The sequence below is a fragment of the Trichechus manatus genome, unplaced genomic scaffold (assembly GCF_000243295.1).
Source record: "Trichechus manatus latirostris isolate Lorelei unplaced genomic scaffold, TriManLat1.0 scaffold00003, whole genome shotgun sequence".
NCBI lineage: Eukaryota > Metazoa > Chordata > Mammalia > Sirenia > Trichechidae > Trichechus > Trichechus manatus.
In genome coordinates this window covers 30430746-30452717 of record NW_004443939.1, presented here as the reverse complement: position 1 = coordinate 30452717, position 21972 = coordinate 30430746, and positions in this window count along the sequence as shown.

Sequence of the window (21972 nt, the reverse complement as noted above, 5' to 3'; positions counted from 1 at the left end):
TAACCATTGTGCCACCAGGGCTCTTCATGGCTGGTAAAGTAGAAGGTCAGCAAAAACCAGGGAAACCCTCAGAGAGCCGAACTGACACTATAGCCACATCAGTGGACTCAAACATGCCAAGAATCCTGAAGATGGCGCAAGACTGAGCACATTTTGTTCTATTATACATAAGGTCACCATGAGAGGGAGCCAACTTGATGGCAACTAGTAACAACAACAGTGCCAGATTGTTCTTCAAATGAATGTCCACAAAAAGTGGAAGCTTTTTTATCATTATCTTGTCATCTCAAAAAATTGTGCCCATATTCTTTAAGATCAAGGAGACATTCTATACCAAACTGCCTCGATCTACTTAATCACCTTAACAGTTTTCCTAGCCAGTCTCTCACCCTCTCTCTGCTACCCTAATTCAAGCCCTCATCTTCACTCACCTGGACAACTACAATCATTTTCTTCTAACAGTTCCTTCTGCAACCAGTCTTCCACCACCTTGATTCATCTTCCATACCGTTGTTGTTAGCTGCCATGAAGTTGACTTCGACTCATGGCAACCTTATTGTATGTTTTTTTAGGGTTGTGGTAACAGATAAGAAATGACATTCTAAGAAGCTGGAATTGGTTCTGTACACGTGGGAAGTAATTGAAGGATTGGAAGTTACATAGTGATATCGCAAGGGCTGTATTTCAGAAAGCTCAGTAGCAGTGGAATGGAGGAAGGTGAACTGGAAGGCAGGGAAGAGACTGGGGTAAGTGATGGGGTAATCCAGACAAGAAACCATTGTAGCTTGAAATTCCTTCAATACTACAGTTCAGTTGAGTTTCTACTGAGAACCAATACAAGGTCCTAAGAGCTTCTTTGTGAACTAAAAGATAAGATAAAGTAACATTAGACTGTTAATTAATACATTATAATGATTTATATTTCTGTGTGTTCATGCTACTCATTTTGCTTAGAATATCTTTCACCTTGACTATCAGGGTACATACGCTCATAAAAGACAAATACAAGAGTCACTTCTGTGATAACACGAAATGTAATTGGAAATGCCTTCCTTTTACCCTGACTGCTGTTTTTGTTGTTGCTAAGTGCCTTCGAGTCAGTTCCAACTCATAGCGACTCCATGTACAGCAGAATGAAACACTGCCCGGTCTTGCGCCATCCTCACAATCTTTGTTATGCTTGGGCCCATTGTTGCAGCCCCTATGTGAATCCTTCTTACAGAGGGTCTTCCTCTTTAAATTTGAATAATATTTGTATTAACTGGTCTTCTTTGCAGATGTATGGATATTATCCTGCCACTGACAGCTTTGTACTTGAGGATAGATCTTGAAATGTTCTTTTTGATGATGAACGTTACACCCTGCCTCTTTAATTTGTAATTCCTGGCATAGTAGACCATATGATTGTCTGATTCAAAACGTCCAATACCAGTCCATTTCAGCTCACTAATGCCTTGGATATCAATCTTTATGTGTTCCATTTCATTTTTGGCGATTTCCAATTTTCCTAGATTCATACTTCGTACATTATATGTTCTGATTATTAATGGATGTTTGCAGCTGCTTCTTCTCATATTGAGTCATGCCACATCAGCAAATGAAATTCCCTAAATCTTGACTCCATCCACGTCATTAAGGTCAACTCTACTTTGAGGAGGCAGCTCTTCCCTAGTTGTATTTTGAGTGCCTTCCAACCTGAGAGGCTCATTTTCTGGCACTGTATCAGACAATGTTCCACTGCTATTCATAAGGTTTTCACTGACCAGTTTTTACAGAAGTAGACTGCCAATTCCTTCTTCCTAAGCTGTCTTAGTCTGGAAGCTCCACTGAAACCTGTCCACCATGGATGACCCTGCTGGAATTTGAAAGATAGGTGGCAAAGCTTCCAGTATCACAGCAACACACAAGTACCACAAAACAACAAACTTACATACATGTGGTTCTCATAACAACATGTAATAGCCTAATAAAATTTGAGAATTATCTATATAGTCACTGTAAATTTTTCAATATTTTGTTTTGTTTAGAGTTGTTGTAAGGTGCCTTCGAGTCAGTTCTGACTCATAGTGACCCTGTGTACAACAGAACAATATACTGCCTGGTCCTGTACCGTCCTCACAATCGTTGATAGGTTTGAGCCCATTGTTGCAGCCACTATGGCGATCCATCTCATCGAGGGTCTTCCTCTCTTTCGCTGACCCTCTACTTTACCAAGCATGATGTCTTTCTCCAGGGACTGGCCCCTCCTGATAACATGTCCAACATACATAACATGAAGTCTCACCATCCTCCCTTCTAAAGAGCATTCTTGCTGTACTTCTTCCAAGACAGATTTGTTTGTTCTTCTGGCAGTCCATGGTATATTCAATATTCTTTGCCAACACCATAATTTAAAGACGTCAATTCATCTTCAATCTTCCTTATTGATTGTTCAGCTTCCAGATTCTTATGAGGCAATTGAAAATTGCTTGAGTCAGGTGCACCTTAGTCTTCAAGGTGACATCTTTGCTTTTTAACACTTTAAAGAGGGCTTGTGCAGCAGATTTGCCCAATGCAATACGTCCTTTGATTTCTTGACTGCTGCTTCCATGGGCATTGATTGTGGATCCAAGTAAAATTAAATCCTTGAGAATTTCAATATTTCTCTGCTTGTCATGATGTGGATTATTGGTCCAGTTGAGAGGATTTTTGTTTTCTTGATGTTGAGGTACAATCCATACTGAAGGCTGTAGTCTTTAATCTTCATCAGTAAGTGCTTCAAGTCCTCTTTACTTTCAGCAAGCAAGGTTGTGTCATCAGCATATCACAGGTTTTTAATGAGTTTTCCAACAATCCTGATGCTGTGTTCTTCTTCATATAGTCCAGCTTCTCTGCTTATTTGCTCAGCATACAAATTGAATAAGTATGGTGAAATAATACAACCCTGACACACACCTTTCCTGTTTTTAAACCAGGCAGTATCCCCTTGTTCTTTTCAAATGACTACCTTTTGGTTTATATACCAGAGCACAATTAAGTGTTCTGGAACTCCCGTTCTTTGCAATGTTATTCATAATTTGTTATGATCCACACAGTCAAACACCTTCGCATAGTCAATAAAGCACAGGTAAACAACTTTCTGGTATTCTCTGCTTTCAGCCAAGATCCATCTGACATCAGCAGTGACATCCCTCATTCCATGTCCTCTTCTGAGCTTGACTTGTCCCTCTGACAGTTTCCTGTTGATGTACTGCTGCAACCATTTTTTAATTCTCTTCAGCAAAATTTTACTTGCCTGTGATATTAATGATGTTGTTCAATAATTTCCACATTCTGTTGGATCATCTTTCTTTGCAATGAGCACAAATATGGATGTCTTCCAGTCAGTTAGCTATGTAGCTGTCTTCCAAATTTCTTGGCATAGATGAGCAAGCACCTCCAGTGCTGCATAGCAATGGAAGGGATTAATGTTACTTGCTCAGCTCGCTTGAGATCAGGTGTTGCTAGTAGTTGGGGGTTAGAAAAAGAAGGTTTTGTTTAATTATATATTTGATTATAATTATTATTTATTTGCTGAATAATTAAACTAAGTTTTATGTACCCTGTAGAACTTTAGGATAAGTTCCAGGAAGTTCTAATAAAAGACAATAAAATTGAGATATTGATGAGACTGACTTATTAATCTTGTACAATTGAAAAAGATGAGAATCACACAATAAAAATTTGTAAAAAGCTGAGAATCATTCATCCAATCATAATCTAATAAAACTGGAAATCAAAAAGTATAAACAATGCAACTTAACCACATAAAATTTTTAAAAACTATCTTTAATATTTATTTATTTAACAGAAAAATAAAAATCACAAATATAGAATAGTTTGGCAACAATCATTACAAGAAGTTCACTTATCTCAAAAGGTTTCTGATATATATTGTTCAGGGTGGCAAGGTCATAAATTATTAGTGTAAAACTCACCAATATGCATTACAGCTTTTATGCAATTTCACCTAGATTCATCTTTTCTTTCTGTGGACCTCTGCTTAGCCTTTTTCACATTTGGAACGGTTTAGGAAGCCAAAATCTTAGTAGGATTAGATTGTTAAATAGTACAATATTATTTTTGTATAGGATTGTGTTGGATTACCATTCCTTGACCTTCTCAGAATTTTGTAAACTTAAAAAACATTAAGGAATCTCATTTTTTTAGGACTTGGATAATGTGGTTTAGCAAAACACATATTGTGTAATTTTCATATATAAAATATACGTTTGTTTATACACTTTGAATATCTCTCTATAAAATAAAATGAATAACATTTTCTCAAATTATTTTAAGTAAACCTGCAGTTTTTCATTTTATTGGTAAGGTCAATCCATTTCACAGTTATACTAATGGGGAAATGAACAATACAAGGGACAAAGGGAAACACTATATAGCATTATTGTTTTTGTTACTTTGAAACTAAATAAGAACTCCATTGTGCTGTTCTCTGGCAACTTCTCTTCCCAACTCTTTTCAGATAAGAGACAATGCCTTAACTAAAAACTACTGTTGTTGCATATTTGGTATTTCTTCTTTCTGTAACAAAAATTATAGAGGTTACAAGAGGGAACTCTCTGGCCATCACTAGTAACAAGAACTGTGTATTGTGATGAGAATATGGGTAACATGATCAGTTTCTTTAAATCAATTTGTTTTTAAAGAGGAAATAAAGTATCAAGTTCATATATTTGACACCTTCATAAATAGATATTAAATTGTCTTAAGTATTATTTTATTCATTAAATTTTTAAATTAAAATCGAATATCTAACAAGTTAAATATGAATAATTACATCTAATTAAAAGCAATTTCAAGGGCTAGTCTTTACTGGCTTTTAGAAAATAACACTGGAGCAGTTACACAAATTCTTATAGGGCAAACATTGACACTCTGGGAGATTAATAACCATTGTCTACTTTTGTAGCTAAGGCCATGTAAAAATGACACCTAGAAAGCAGTTTCCATAGAGAAACATATGCTAAATGTTTGGGCAGTGCCTATCTGCCCATCTGTCTCTGTAAAATGGCATCTTTAGAGGATCCTTGGCTTGCTCAGGAAAGCCTATTTTTCACTGCTGCTAAAAATGTTTGTAGGGCTGTTGACCTAAAATTTGTTTCTCATGACAACTCCCTGAAGAATTTCCTTTTCGTATACTTAGTTGTTATAAAATTTTTAAATTATAAAACACAATTGAACAATGTAACAAACGCATGTATATATATGATCCAGAATTAACAAATGCTAACATTTTATATTTTGGATTCAGAATGAGTAGTAAAAAATAATACAGATAAAAGTAAAGGCTTTAAAATTTTTTTCCTCCCATTTCCTAAATCCCACCCAACCTTCTTCCACAGATATAACGTTATCATGAATTTAATGTGTATCATTCATATCAATGTTTTTATTTCACTGCATGCCTATGAATAATATGTAGCATTGCTTAATCAGTTTTGTAACATTTTCACAAATGCTATCTACTGAATTATCTAGGAAAGATCCATGGACAAGCCCCTTGTCTAATGGAGCGAATCTCTGTGACTGACAAACAGGAGACACACAAGGTTCTTGATAACATTATGTCAGAAGAAATACTGCAAGCTTGGACTGAAAGGAACTGAGTATGAAATGAATAAAGGTTGTTAAAGCCACAAAATTCTAGTGGCAGGAAACAGGCTGATAAAACAACTCAAGTGCAAACATCTGCTACCTTTTATTAAAAAAAATGGCTCAGAAGTCATTGTGAAAGGACCTTGAGCCCAGAAGGCAGAGTTACAAGCTGCAGAAGATTATTTCCTGGCCTTGAAAACTAATGGAGTTTGTCAAGCTACATATCAAAATTATGGGGAACCAGTGAATTTGAGATGATACTGTAAAGGGTTGAGACTTATAGGGACATTGTGATGGGGTGATTATATTTATGATTGGCATGACTCTTTGGGGGCCCAAAGAAGGAATATGGTAGGCAAAATAATGACCCCTAAAGATGTTCATGTCCTAATCCCTGAGACCTGTGAATATGTAACCTTACAGGGCAAAAGTTACTTTGCATGTATGATTAAAGTTAAGAGCTTTGAGATTGTGAGGCTACCCTAGGTTATTCAGGCAACCCCAATCTAATAACACAAATCCTTAAAATTGGAGAACGTTTTCTGGCTACAATCAAAGAGATGCAATGATGAAAGCAAAAATGTGAAAGTTAAGATAGCCCTGTGAAAGGATTTGATGTTGCTAGTCTTGAGATGTGTGGGCTACGTGTAAGGCCCCTAGGCTGGCAGCCAACAAAAAAATGGAGACCTCAGTCCTACAGAAACACAGAACTGAATTCTGCCAACACCTGAATTATCAAGAAAATGATTCTCCCTTGGAGCCTACAGAAAGGCAGTAAGCCCTACCATCACGTTGATCTTAGCTCAGTAAGACCTGTGTCAAACTCCTGATATACAGAAATTTAAGATAATAAACTTATTTTAAGTCACGATTTGTGGTAACTTGTATGGCAGCATAGAAAACCAATACAGTATGGTTAATGCATTATTATATTAGATCTGTTTAGATTTTTATCACAAATGAAGTCTATTCATTTTAATTGCTCTATTATACTTTATCATACCAATATATCACAATTTATTTATCCAAATCTACCCTGATGGGTATTTATATTGTTTGCAGTTTCTTTTTATAGTAAACAACTCAGGAACAAATATCTTTCTTTATGTCGACTACTACTGTGTACAAAAGTTTCTACAGTACATTTAGAGAAATAGAAGTATTGAGTCATTAATTATGTAACATTCAAACTTTATTAAATATTGCCAATGCTTTCTTGAGTGGTTGTACTGATTTTAATTTATGGTGCTTACTGATATACTTGACTCCCTCCCCCCGCCCCAATTCTTTTTCTAGATTTTGTGGGCTTGGTCTAGTTTTCATTGCTGTCACTCCACCCCGTCCAACCTTAGGAATTTTGCATTCTATTTCTAGTCTTGTTAGTGGTTACCCTTAAATTTTTAACATACATGCTTAATTTAACAAAATCTCTTTAGTCTAACTCCAATTTCTTTTTGTATAACACATGGAAGTTGTTTTTGTTGTTCTTGTTAGCAGCCCTCAAGTCATCCGTGACTCATGGGGACGTCATGCACGATGGAACCGAATGTTGGCTGGTCCTGCACTGTCTTCATGATCACTTTGCAAATCAGACTGTTGTGATCCACGGAGTTCTCATTGTTAAATCTGATCTCCCTCATTCAATTTTTCTTGTATTTTAATTTCAATTTTACCTTGTTTTTAAGCACCCTGTTGGTCATTATTATTATTTTTAGTTAATTCTTATTTGAAAATATCAACAATTTTTGTATTTGTTAATCACTACTTCTTGCATAAAGCTACCCTATTTTGGACTCAATCACCACTATCTTTCTAAAATATATACTTTAATAATTCTCTAAAGGATTGTTTGTGAATAGTTTATTTGAATTTGGTAGATCTTTTATCTTAATTCTTTAAAGTTATTATCCATTGTCTTCCTACATTTATTGTTCCCGGTAACAAATCTACTGTTATTCTAATTATTGTTTTTCTAAAGAAAATCTTTTTTGTTTTTGTTTTGTTAGATTTTTAACATTTTAGATAGCTTACAATTTCACCATCATATATTAAGGAACAAGATATTTTTTGACACTTTTAATTCTGGTCAGGTCTTGATGGGCTTCTTCGGTCTTAGGATCTATGTATTTTTTAACTCTGAAAATAAAATAGCTCTCCAACACTGTAACTTCATGTTTATTCTCTACTACTCATAGCGACCTGTCTTAGTTATCTAGTTCTGCTATCACAGAAATATCACAAGTGGATGGCTTTAATAAATGTTTATGCTCTCACAGTCTAGTAGATTAGAAGTCTGAATTTAGGGTGCCAAGTCCAGGAGAAGCCTTTCTTTCCCTGTAGGCTCTGGGGGAAGGTCCTGTCATCAATCTTCCCCATCTAGGAGTGTTTCAGCACAGGAACCCGGAATCCAAAGGACGCGTACACTCTTCGCTCTCCTTGCTTGGTGGTAATGAGGTCCCCCATCTCCTACTTTCTTCTTTCTTTTATATCTCAAAAAAGATTGACTCAAGATACAACCTAATCTTTTAGATTAAGTTCTGCCTCATTAATATAAGTGCCTCTAATCCTGCCTCATTAACATCATAGAGGTAGGATTTACAACACGTAAGAAAATCTCTTCAGATGACAAAATGGTGGACAATAACACAATACTGGGAATGATGGCCTAGCCAAGTTGACACACATTTTAAGGGGACACAATTCAATCCATAACATAACCCTATAGAACAGAGTAGAACTGCCCCATAAGATTTCCAAGAAGCAGCTGATGGATTCAAACTGCTGACCTTTTGTTTAGCAGCCTGAGCTCTTAACCACAGTACCACCAGGCTTCCACTCTCTCCAATCTCTTTTTCTAAAGTGTCTATTAATATGCAGGACTTTCCCACTATCTCTACCATGTTCAGTTTACCTTTCATATTTTTCATCCCTTTATCTATCCTCATTGCATTCTAGGTGATTTCTTCAGATATACCTTGAAATTCTCCCATCCTCATTTCAGATGCTCTGCATATTCAACTCTTTAATTGCATTCATTTTTGTTTTTGAAATTCAATTATATTATTCTAAAATTAATTCTTTCATTTTTAGAATTTCTTTTTGATTCTTTGTTTAATTTTCCTATACATTTTTCATATTGATCTTATCCTTTTCAATCCTTATTATTTTTTCTCTTTAATCATTTTAAAAACACTTCACTGGAAGCCTCTTTAGCAAGCCTAATTTATTTCCTCTTACACTTTATAGAATGTTAGTATAACTACATGTTCAGTGGGATTTGCTTTCCATAGAGTGCTATGTTGTGGACTTGTCCTTGTATTTTCGTATGTGTTCCTATCCAGAATTCTATGTCTTTCACTGATTCTGAACTAATTTTTAATTTCTTGACTGTAAGTTTCTGTATCATGCTTACAAAGCAATGTATTAACTGGTCCCACACCTATTAACAGAAGTGGACAGAATTTCTAACATTTTTTTTTTTCCTCACCAGGTCCTGGGTAGATAGCAAATTTTCTCACTGTTTCCCAAGGCTCGTGTCTAGAGTCTGGAGTCTGAGCCCATTTCATAGTCAAATATTAAAGCCCCACTCACTATTGAAGTTTATACCTGATTCAGATATCACTACGATCCCTTCAGACTCAACCCAACTTTGTTCTTCTGATTTTGAGTTTCCCGTTTTATTGCTGGCACTTTGTATTTACCTTTCTTTGAGTTTTGCTCTGCATTTAATGTGAAGCTCTGGTTGTGCAGTGGTTAAAAAGCTATGGCTGCTATGGTCAGCGATATGAATCCACCAGCCATTCCTTGGAAACCCTATGGAGCAGTTCTACTCTGTCCTATAGGGTGGCTATGAGTCAGAATCCACTTCACAGCAACAGGTTTGGTTTTGGTTTTTGGTGCATTTAAACTATTACTCTTATGTATTAAAATCAGAGCTGATTCTTTCTGAGTCAGCTTGACCCACCATGTCCTCTATTTTGAAGAAATATCTTTAACTGTGTATTAGAACTAAAATGCGGTAGGCTACCAACTGTGAGCTGATTTTCTGTATCATCGTATTCTTGCTTTTACAATATAGACAATGATGAAAGCGAAGAAACAATTTTTAAAGGTAGCATGCTATTCATTTTTTTAGGAGAGAAGCTAATTCTGGCGTTTCATAACCCTGAATTGCTAGTGCTTATTTAGACAGCTGTGCCACATGGCAGCAAACCAGAAATGTTGGTACTGCGGTTGATATCCATTTTAAAGGTGATGGAATATTTTGGCCTGGAATATATTCAACTATTTCTCATGTGTATGCTCACAAGGAAGAAATAAGGACTGGTTGCAGAAACAAACATGAAATTATTATAAGCTTATGGAAGAAAAGAAGAGAACAAATAATTTTGGATAGCAATTTAATTCATATTATGAAGCTATTGCAGGGTTAAATTAAACACAAAATAATTGTTCTCAGATTTTGCCTCTTGCGCATATTGAAGGACTTCCAACCATTTCTCCCTATCTGGTTTGTGGATTTCTTAAGGGGTGACTTACATGTACCATTGAGCTCTTCTCCTTGATGGCCACACGGTTCCTAGCATTTTCATCAGCTCCTTTTTGAGTTGGCCGTGATGACATCTCCTCTTGCTGCTGCTGCTGCTGAAATCACCAGTGCCACGAAGGTCCACTGAAGGCACAAGGGCAAACAGAAGCAGAATATATCCTCCAGCTTTGCCTTTATTCCAGTTGAAGGCAAGTCTATATTCTAGCTTAGCCTGTTAAATTATTCTGTGTTGTAACCTACTCCAACAGTACTCTGAAATAGGAAAAGTGCATCTTAACAGCTTAAAGCAAAAATTTAACTAATGTTTGTTGAGCACTTAATATGTTCCAAGCGCAATCACGGGTGTGCTGCTTGTATTATCATACCGAAGCATAGCTGTGACGTCGATACTATCTGTATTTTTCCATATCAGGAAAAATGAATATAAAATTTTGAATAACTTTTCCAATGTCTCTCAACCAGTAAGTAGCCAATCCTAGATGGAAAACCAGATGAGCCTGAAAGCAATACCATCTTACATATTAAAAGAAAAGGAAAACAAAATCATATTTTTTGAAAACTTATTTGTATCTATCACTGTGCTAATGATTTATGTATTTTATTTTATTTAACCTTGATAGTAAAGCAAAATTAAATAGGTACTATTATTATTACAGCCCAAATTTAGAAATTTAACTATGGTTCAGAGACATTTAGTAACTTACCCATGATCATACACGGTAAGTTACAGTGATACAAATCAAAACCTATCATTCTCCGGAGCTTGTGGTCTTAACCTGTTCTGTTACACATTCTCAAAAGTATTGCTGCCTTGAGTTCTCAATGGCTTGCTTGAATTAAAAAAACAAAAAAACAAAAAAAAAAAAACTGATTTTCATTGTGATTTCCTTTCAGTTTTAAACTCTTCTTCTAAGATTGCAGCTATATTTAAAATTGATATTCCTTACTTGTACTTACCCTAAATCTTTGAGCTAAAATTTTTGTCATTGACATTTTCCAATGGATAATTTAGAAATTTAAATAGACTAATATAAATAGAGCCCCAAATGCACTGAACATCAAATCAATTTGGGATTAATCTTAGAATTCTAGGGAAAGATAATGCAAAGAATATTTGAGCGTAAATCAGAAGTTGATATATGCATTAAAAGATCTCTTAACCTCATAGCAAAAGCATCAAAGATACTTCACACTTCTGTTTCCTTTTGAAGGAGTAAAACTTTTCTTCATGTCCATTCTGTGTGCCACTTTGCATAAAAGTTGACACTATAATGTCATTTGTGTGTTTTATTTTGATTGACGTGTTTCTAAGAAGAAATTGAGAGAATCTAACTTACTTTTTATGATATGAACTAGGAGTAGTAAAATAGCAAATGGTAACTGATCATTGGAAGAAATGCAGCTGATTTAAAATGGATTTTATTGTTGATGCTATTTTTGCCTTAATCAATACAGGCACAGTTGTCCAAAACAATGCAAAAAGAAGTTTAAAAAGTCAAAAGTATTCCCAGGATTTTATTTCTCAACTGTAATTAAAACTAAGCAACAGTTCAAGATTTTATTTATTTATTTATTTATTTTGTATTACTCTACAATATAGCACTGAAAAATCCCTGGAGGAAGTTATAAATGTTTCCAACAAACAAAATGAAGAGAAACATTAGTCAGTTTCAAGCCTCATTTACTCAATGATGGGTGGTAACAATGTCATAAATCACTGACTGCCTTTTAAGTCATATGATCTTTTGTGCCATGGGCCTTTCAATAATCTTTTTCTTTCACCAACATGGCATTAATTGAAAAAAATAGTTTTAAGAGTCCAAGAACATGAAATATGAACAAAATATTAAAGTAATGGAGAGTTCTAAAAAAATTCCAAGACCCTGCAGTTCATAAATGTCATTTATTAAAAATATTTGATAAAATCATCTGTATAAAAAAAAATCTATGTGAGAGAAATACATAGTAACCATTATAAAATACATGCTGCAGTGCCTTAAGAGATAATTTTAGCATTTCAAAAATGAAATACACCTCCATTTGACTAAACAATGTACCACTATTGCTTAGCTAATTAACTACATATGCTTCACATCATATCTTAAGGATTTGTTCCAATATTTAGGGTAGAAACAAGACATTTTAATAGAGGTGTAAGATTATGAACAATGACTTCTACTTAAAGCATAAACCATGTAATGAGAGAACATATTTTGAATAGCACAACTGTATTTAAATAATAGCTTTAAAACTGTAAATTATATGCAATGTATTTAAAGCTTAGACTCATTCCTTGTTTCAGAATGTTACTTTCTTTTATTAATGGGAAACATTGTTTAAAAACCAAAGGAATTGGTAAAAGAAAATGGTATGTTCAGAAAAATCATAAATAATTCTAAGCACTTTACATCTTAAATAAAAAGAAATGCAAAATAATTAGATGCAAGTGCTTTTTAATGCAAATTACATATGTGAACAGTGCTACGGATAATTTTGAAAACTTTGAAACAACCGTGTCAGTGTTATATCAGTTTGTACCTAAATATTGAGTATAAGTTAAAATAATGCTTGTATTCCAAAATGGATTTTTGAAAATATATCCCTTTTTAAAACACATTGGTATGTTTTTCAGTTAAAATTAAACATATTATGACTATACACACACACACGCACACACACACGCACACACACGCACACACACGCGGAAGAAGCATTTTTAAGACCTGTATATTCTTCCCATATTTCTCTCTGTCTCTTGTATGTATTTCTTGGTTGCAGTTTTTTTTTTTTTTAACTTTCAATAGTAGGGGCTCTCATTTTCTTATTGGTTTCTTTTCCCAGAATATATCCTTCAGGTGCAGGAAAGGATGAAATTCTGGCTCCTTTGAAGATGTTTCAGAAGTAATGTCTTTCAGAGCAAAAGCAGGTTTTAGACTTTCTAAATGCCTTTGGCAGAGTCTATTGCAATGGGTTTCATACTTTGGTAGTATTGAATTCAGAGAACAAATGACTGTGATTTTGTGGAAAAGCTTCACTTGTGCTTTTCTTTCTTTTGAGGATGGGGTGAAAAAATAAATGCTATAGAAACAAAACCACTTTGGTCTTTATTGACTGCAGATACATTTTTATTCTTTTTATATAACACATTTACTAATGCACAATCTAAAAATGTGAATTGCTTAAAAAGACTTTCAAACCTTGTTTTCTGAGGGCATCATAAATCTTTAAAAGTTCCTTTTTAAAGATATTTTACATAAAATTCACTCTATAATTTGCCCAATGCATACAAAAATATGAATGGGCAGATACGTAATTACTCTTTTAAAAAATAAACATTTTATATGATATTGTGTTCTTATTTGACTTGTAATATACAATACTGCTTCAGAATAAGTGTTTAACGACAATTAACCAGGACCAAATTCAATTAAAGTTTTACTTTGAAAAAAAGTAGCTACTTTAGAGTCTGTATTCTTACTCATAGCAAATGCTCCAGAAACTGAAAGGAACAAAGTAAAAAAAAAAAAAAAAACTAATGAAAATAAATTGCTTTTGCTATGTGTCTACTGAGATATATTTGATAAGTTAGTAAATAGAGTTGAGCACTTTATTTTTACCCATTTAACATCATTACCGCCATCAACATCATCATCATCATGCAAAACAAAAACAATTTCCTTTAGAGCACTTATTCACTTATTATGTATAAGAGAAATGTTCAAGTGCCTTTGGAAATAGGTTCAAATTTCTGTTCTGTCTGAATTATTTGTGCAAGTTGGAGCGGTCTATTTAATTTCTCATTTTACTTTGAGTAAGATGGTTAGAACACTGCCTAGTACATAATAAGCTTTAATAAATAAATTCTATCATTATTAATTTGACTGGTATTATTAAGAATAACATATTTAGTCCTCAAAGTAACTCTGTAAGACAGGTACTATAATTATCTCCTTTTCTAGATTAAAAAAAAAAAAAAACTGTTAAATAATTTGTCTTAATGACATAGCTAGTAAGAAATATGGCAGAGTTATGAACTCAGGCAGTATGACTCTAGAACCCAAGTAACCTATATGTAGCTACTGAAATGTAAAAATAATGATTATTTTTTTCTTGTAGTGGGTGCTAAGCTAATTCAGGATAAAATCTATGTCTGAAAAATTGAATATTGTCAATAAACATCTATTGGATGAACAACTTCTTACAAAGCATATTGTAGTCTCAAGTACAATGCAAACATACAAATAAATCTGATTAAAATAAACAGGACAGTTTGGTTCAAACAAGATGAAATTAATTACATTAAAATTAAAGTTAAAAAATAAAGGCAATTAAATTGAAAAAAAAATGCAGTTTTTCAATGTTAGTACTTTCTGTTTTCTAAAAGGATTTCAATATTAACAAATAAACCAAACCAGTGAAAACAGAGGCAACTTGAGCAAAATAAACCACCTACCATCATTTGTAGAATCAGCAACCAATACAGCAGAGACGTCCATCATATAATGCATAATAAACATTTTAACCTAAATTTTTAAAATCAGGAACATTGACTCTCAGAACAGGTTGCAATCTTTTCCTTTGCGGGCGGGGATCAAAATTTAAGGGCAAGTCTACTTGTTTACATTTAGCTAGAGAAAGAACAGAAGCATAACTGAGATTAAGTTAGTGACAAACAAGGGCTAAAACACAGATTGCCCATGGCAAATTCTGGGAAGGGATTGTTCACATGAATTAGGAATATACGATTAAGGCATAGCAGGCTTTATTTTATTGGTCCATTAACACATGCCTAAAGTACATTCTGAGGCGGAAGGCCACAAGCTATTACCCGGAATATCTTTAAGTGGAATTATTCCACAGCACTGAAAGAAATAATATGATTAGCCACATGTATTCCGAGCCAAAATATACCTTAAAAAAAGAAAAATGAATTTCAATTTTAAGTAAGCTCTCCAATTGATTTAAGTAAAATTTCTCTAGGTATACAAATTAATCCCTGAGTACATCCATTTTGATTAAGAAGGACGCTGCACTGAGAATTGATAATGACTGTTTTGGTCTTACACATTTGCATCAAATGACAATTTTATAGGAAAGTTTTTACTAAGAATCTGATTTTTCTCTTGATCAAAAATACTTTTATATTTAAAGTCACCTAGCATCTTTAAGTAAAGATCAGAAAAAATAGGAAAGACGAAAAAACACTTCATAAAAGATGATTGAGGTTTATATAATTGGTAATGGCAGGCTTTAATCTATCTTAATCTACTTCAAAAATTTCAGTGAATAAGATAATCAATGTATATGTTAGATTTCCCAGTTGGTGAAGTAAAGGACAGTTTTTAAACCCAATGATATTCAGTGCTAAGGACTGATTAAATTTGGTGGTTCTCTACCTGACATGCTATTTCCTTCTTCACTAAATATGCAGTTCCTAGCAGTCTGACCACTAAGAAACAACTTTCTTGTCACAGGGTGTGGATGGATTTTGCTGACCAGGCCCCACCTAATAATCACTATATAGAAGTTCAAATAAAGTGTGAATATGCAGGTAGATAAATCAGTCAGATCACAATACAAAGTTCATTAATAGAGTAAAAGGAAGACATAGAGAACAGAAAGAGACAACCAGAGAGTGAGAGCTCATTCATAGCCTGAGGGGCTAGTACCTGAGAACAGGAAGAGGGAGAATATACATACGTGAAAATACATACATAATAAATGGCTGCATGAATCTGCTGCATCGATTGCAGTCCATCTCCCACTTTTGTGTACTAAAGTTCATTAACTTATAGCTCCAGTCCATGTATTTAGTGTTTTATGTATAAATATGGCTTTGTTTTAGAAAGTTCTAATTCCAGTGCCTTTTCCTGGAAATAAAGCTCAGTAGAGAGTTAAGCCAAATTCTGTTTAGTCAATCATCCTGTTGAAGCATCTTCAAATACATTAAGAGAAAGAATTAGAGAGTTTTAAATGAGTTCTAAACGATCTTCTGACTGTATTCCTCTGATGAATAAATATTACAACATATCAAGGCAAAAGTTCTCACACATCTTATTGCATATTGGATATTCCTCTAGACTGAGATTCTACCTTACTATACTACTAAAATTCTGTGCTTAATAGTCCTTTGGGAAGTTTTGTTTTGTTTTCCCCCAATAGTAAATACAAATCCCTTTTTATGGTCAATAGTCTCTGTATACTGAGTATACTTTATTACATTGTAAAAATTTATTACAGTGTCTCTGTATACTGAGTATACTTCATTACATTGTAATAAATTATTACATTGTAATAATTATAATAACAACAATGATGGCCTCAATACGTATATTAGTTTTCTATTATTACTGTAAAAAATTGCCACAAACTCACAGGCTTAAAACAACACATATTTATTATCTCAGTTATGAAGGTCAGAAGTCTGAAATGGATCTTGTTTTGTGCTGTCGAGTCGATTCTGACTCATAGTGACCTTATAGGATAGAGTAGAAAACCATATGGGCAGGGCTATGTTCCTTCTGGAGACTCTAGGGGGAGAGTCTGTTTTCATGTCTTTTCCAGCTTCTAGGGGTTGCCTGAATATCTTGGCTTGTGGTCTCTTCCTCTGTTTTCAAAGCCAGCACTATAGCATCTTCAAATCTCTTTGTGACTGATTCTCATTCTCATGATTCCCATTTCACTCATAAGGACCCTCATGATTACAGTGGGCCTACATGAATAATACAGGATAACCTCTTCATCTCTAGGTCAGCTGATTAGTAAATTTAATTTCATCTGCAACTTTAACTCCCCTTGCTAGGTAACATAATGGAGACCCTGGTGGCATAGCGGTTAAGAGCTACACCTGCTAACCAAAAGGTTGGCAATTCAAATCCACCAGATGCTCCTTGGAAACTCTATGGGGCAATTCTACTCTGTCCTATAGGGTCACTATGAGTTGGAATCAACTCGACGGCAATGGGTTTGATTTGTTTTTTTTATATAACCTAACATTCATTTAAAAAAAAAAAAAAAACCATTGTCATTGAATTGATTCTGATTCATAGCAAGTCAATAAGACAGAGTAGAACTGCCCCATAGGGTTTCCAAGTAGCGACTGGTAGATTCAAACTGCTAACCTTTTGGTTAGCAAGCCATAGCTCTTAACCACTGAGCTATCAGGGCTCTAACATATTCATTGGTTCTAGAAATTAGAATGTAGTTATTTTTGAGGGATCTGTTTCTCTACCTACTGCAATATCTAACATGTATTAAGCAATTACTATGTGCCAAGTACCATGCTGAGAACTTTTCTAGTAAATATCCTGTTTTACTAATTTTCCTTCTGAGCAACTAATCCTTTAACTTTTTCAAAGATGAGTATTTTTACATCTTTATTTACTTCTTTGCTATCTTTGACATTTATTCTAAATTACCCCTGCCTTACCTGCTAATATAAACATTTGACAGGATTTTCTAACTCGGGTATGCACAATTATCAATATATTCAGCCCAGAACCAAAAACCAAACCCAATGCCATGGAGTCAATTCTGACTCATAGTGATCCTATAAGATAGACTAGAACTGTCCCACAGGGCTTCCAAGGAGCAGCTGGTAGATTCAAACCGCCAACCTCTTGGTTACCAGCTGAGCTCTTAGCCACTCTGCCATCAGGGCTTCTGAATAAGTGGTAAATAACTATTTTCGAGTGTATAAGAGCTAATATTTATTGAACAGTTATATCATTATTTGTACCATTCAACATTTTATATGAATTATCTTAGTTCGCGTTGTTACTCTCTGATTTAGGTACTATATTATCACCTTTTACAGTTCTACCTAGAGTCACAGAGCTAGTAAGTAATAAAAGCCCAGGTTCAAAACCAGACAGTCTGACACCAGAGATAATTTGTCACCTTGTGACATGAATGAATGAGGCGATCTGATTCAGCAGGAGCAGCAACATATTTCAGACTCCTCTTTATTGTATGATGTTCCTGGCCACAACAGATTTTCATACAATGAAGATTTATGTGCTTGTCCCAAATTATATGCTCATTTGGTTTTCTCTTTAGGATATTTCTTTTCCCTGGAACCATAATGCTTGTACCATATGAAACCTATGTTCCACTTGTATTGGATAAGCAAAGGAAATATGCTTCCCCAAGCCTGGACTCAGCACCTTAGTCTCTGAGAGAGTGACCAACCCTCCCATGCTCCACATATGCATATATACTCAAGTACCCAGATAAGACCAAGAAGAGCAGAACTTCTTTGATTCCAAAATATCTTAGTTGTGCCCATGAAGTTTTACCATCATCCAATGGAGAGCCAATGCTATCTAGATACATAGACGGAAAGTTAACTGCCAATGATCTTTGACATACTTCAAATCTGGCTGAGGATAAAGAAAAATATATAAACAATACCAAACAGACCATTAATTGAGATTAACTCTATAATATCATTCATTATCCCTTACTACAATACAGTCTCTTTTTTTTACAAAGTAAAAGCAACAAAACAGGTTTAAAATGACAGAGTTCAGAGGAGAGAGAGACTACTCATGTCAGGAATCTCTGGGAGTTTCACAAAAGAAGTGGCTTTTCAACAAAACCTTAGATGGTATTTGTTATTTTGAGTGGCAGAGGAAAATCTATCAATATTCTACAAAAGCAAGAAAAGGGGAGAGGTAATATTTGAGAAATGGGAAGTAATATTTGTAGATGCAGTGTAAGTCATGGGTAGGATCAAAACTCGAAGTAAAAGTGGAAACAGTAGTGAGGATGAATCACAGAAACCTTAAACACAAGAAAAGATGACTGACTTTTCTTCTTAAGGCAATGAGAAGCCATGGAGAGCTACAGAGCACGTGAGTGGCATGATTAGAGATGTATTTTGGGAGGTGGGGCCATCATGGCAGAATAGTCAGATGCTTCCGGTGGTCCCCCTTAAAACAAAGACCCAAAAAAATAAGTAAATCAATTGTATATGACAATCTAGGAGCCCTGAACATCAAAGGCAAAGTTGAGGAATCAGACTGAGTGGCAGAGAGAGGGAGAGATGGTTCGGAAGCAGGGAGGAGTTGCCAGACCTGACTGGGCAGGAGCCAGAGCCCTTCAGGCCATATCAACTCCTGGTGCACCGTGAGGCAAGCAGTAGCACTCGGGAGGTGTTTTCCACTCCAGGAGAGACCCAGGGGCAGAGAGTCTACTTGGCCATCCAGAACCAGTGAGAAGCAGCCCTCGATTGGCAAAAGATAAGTACTTGCATCTGGCCTACTGTGTGGATCAAAAACACTCCCTTTTGGGAAAAAAACTGTCTCCCATTTACCGCCCCACTCCCCACTTTGCACTGGGTCTGGGAAGGCTTCAGCGATTGCTGAGTCCCCTGGGCTGGAAGTAGGACTAGTCACATGCCCTGAGCCATTCTCCCAGCCTTGGAGAGTGAACAAATTAACAAAAAAGGGGAAAAATAATCAGCCAGCTCCCCTAAGCCAGGAACTCAGGGTAGGCACAGCTCCTTTGCCTAGGCACACGCATAAGAGGTCCATGGACTTTGAGTGCCTTTCCCCCTGCAGAGACTTGTGTGGGCCCATTTCAACAGTGTAGGCCCTCATTACCACCGTACAACAGGGTGTATGTCTGAAGTCTAACTTCAACTGTTTCAGCTGTGAAGTGGAAGGTTCATGACATTGGACACTGCTCTGCCCATTAAGCAGGGTCTTCACCTACCCACATCAGAGGCCTGAGGACTGGTGGCTCCACCTCTGCCACTTAGCCACCTGCAATAGGGGCCCAAGAATGAATGGTGTCCCCCAGTCCTTACAGCCAACAGCACTGTGGGCTCATAGTCTGCAAAACCTATGCCTTTTAGGGAACAGGGACATGCTTTCCTCCTGGACACTTGGGGGCAGCCGTTGGCCCCCTGTCTTGCTCAGCATGCGACCCCCTGCTGAAGCTGGAGACTGTGCCTACGCCAATCACCCATGCCTGTCTAGGACAGTATGTGAGAGCTTGCACCACACACTTGATGGCCGACTACCTGGACACCTGAGCTGAATCCATACAGGAGGAGTGGCAGGACTCCTAGGCTTACATACTTAGTGGCAGTTCTGGCCAACTGGTGACAGGACTTTTGAGCTTCAGGGGTGCCAGTGATCCGGCTGGGTCACACGAGCAGCCTATTTGGGCATATCAAAACAAAACAAAACAAGAAGCTAGGACACAGTAAGCAAACATAAAATAAATAAATATAATAACTTATTGATGGCTCGGAGAGAACAGTCAATATCAAATCACACAAACAGGCAGACCATGATGGCTTCAGCAAGCTCCCAAAATAATCAAGAAATTTTCTGGAGGAAAAGAATTTCTTGGAATTACTGGAGGCAGAATACAGAACATTAATATACAGAACTCTTCAGGAGATCAGGAAGGAAATGGGGCATAACACAGTCCAAGCAATAGAGGAACTTAAGAAGATTAGAGAAGAGCATAATGACAAATTTAACAGACTGCAAGAATCCATAGAAAGACAGCAATCAGAAATCCAGAAGATTAACAATAAAATTTCAGAATTAGACAACTCAATAGAAAGCCATACTAGCAGAATTGAGGCAATGGAAGTCAGAATTAGTGAGACTGAAGATAAAGCACTGGACACCAACTTATTAGAGGAAAAATCAGATAAAAGAATTTTAAAAAATGAAGAAACCCTAAGAATTATGTGGGACTCTATCAAGATGAATAACCTACAAGTGATTGGAGTACCAGAACAGAGGGGATAATAGAAAATACAGAGAGAATTGTTGAAGATTTGTTGGCAGGAAACTTCCTTGATATCGTGAAAGATGAGAAGATATCTATCCAAGATGCTCATTGAACCCCACATAAGGTAGATCCCAAAAGAAAGTCACCGAGACATATTATAATCATACTTACCAAAACCAAAGATAAAGAGAGAATTTTAAGATTGGCTAGGGATAAATGAAAAGTCATCTACAAAGGAGAGTCAATAAGACTAAGCTTAGACTACTCAGCAAAAGCTAGGCAGGCAAGAAGGCAATGGGATGACATATATAAAGCCTTGAAGGAAAAAAAATTGCCAACCAAGAATTATATATCCAGCAAAACTGTCTCTCAAATATGATGGTGAAATCAGGGCATTTCCAGATAAACAGAAGTTTAGTGGATTTACAAAAACCAAACCAAAATTACAAGAAATACTAAAGGGAGTCTTCTGGTTAGAAAATCAGTAACATTAGATAACAACCCAAGACTAGAACACAAGACAGAGCAACCAGATATGAACCCAGAGAGGGAAGTCACAAAATAAATCAAAGTTGAAACACTGAAAATAGGGAAACAGATGTCAATATGTAAAAGATGACAATATTAAAACAAAAAAGAGGGACTTAAAAAATGTAGACATAAATTTTTCATATGGAGAGGAAGTCAAGGCGATATAAACTAATAAAAGACTGGTTCAAACTTAGAAAAATAGGGGTGAATATTAAAGTAACCCCAAAGGAAACTAACAGTCTTACACATCAAAATAAAAAACAAGAAAAATATACAGACTCAGCAAATACAAAATCAACAACAATGAAAATGATGAAAAAAATACATAAAGAGATGTGTCATGGTTTGAATTATGCCGCCCCAAGAATATGTGCATCAATTTGGCTAGGCCATGATTCCCAGAATTGTGTGGTTGGCCTCCATTTTGTGATTGTAATTTTATGTTAAAGAGGATTAGGGTGGGATTGTAAAACCACCCTTACCTAGGTCACATCCCTGATCCA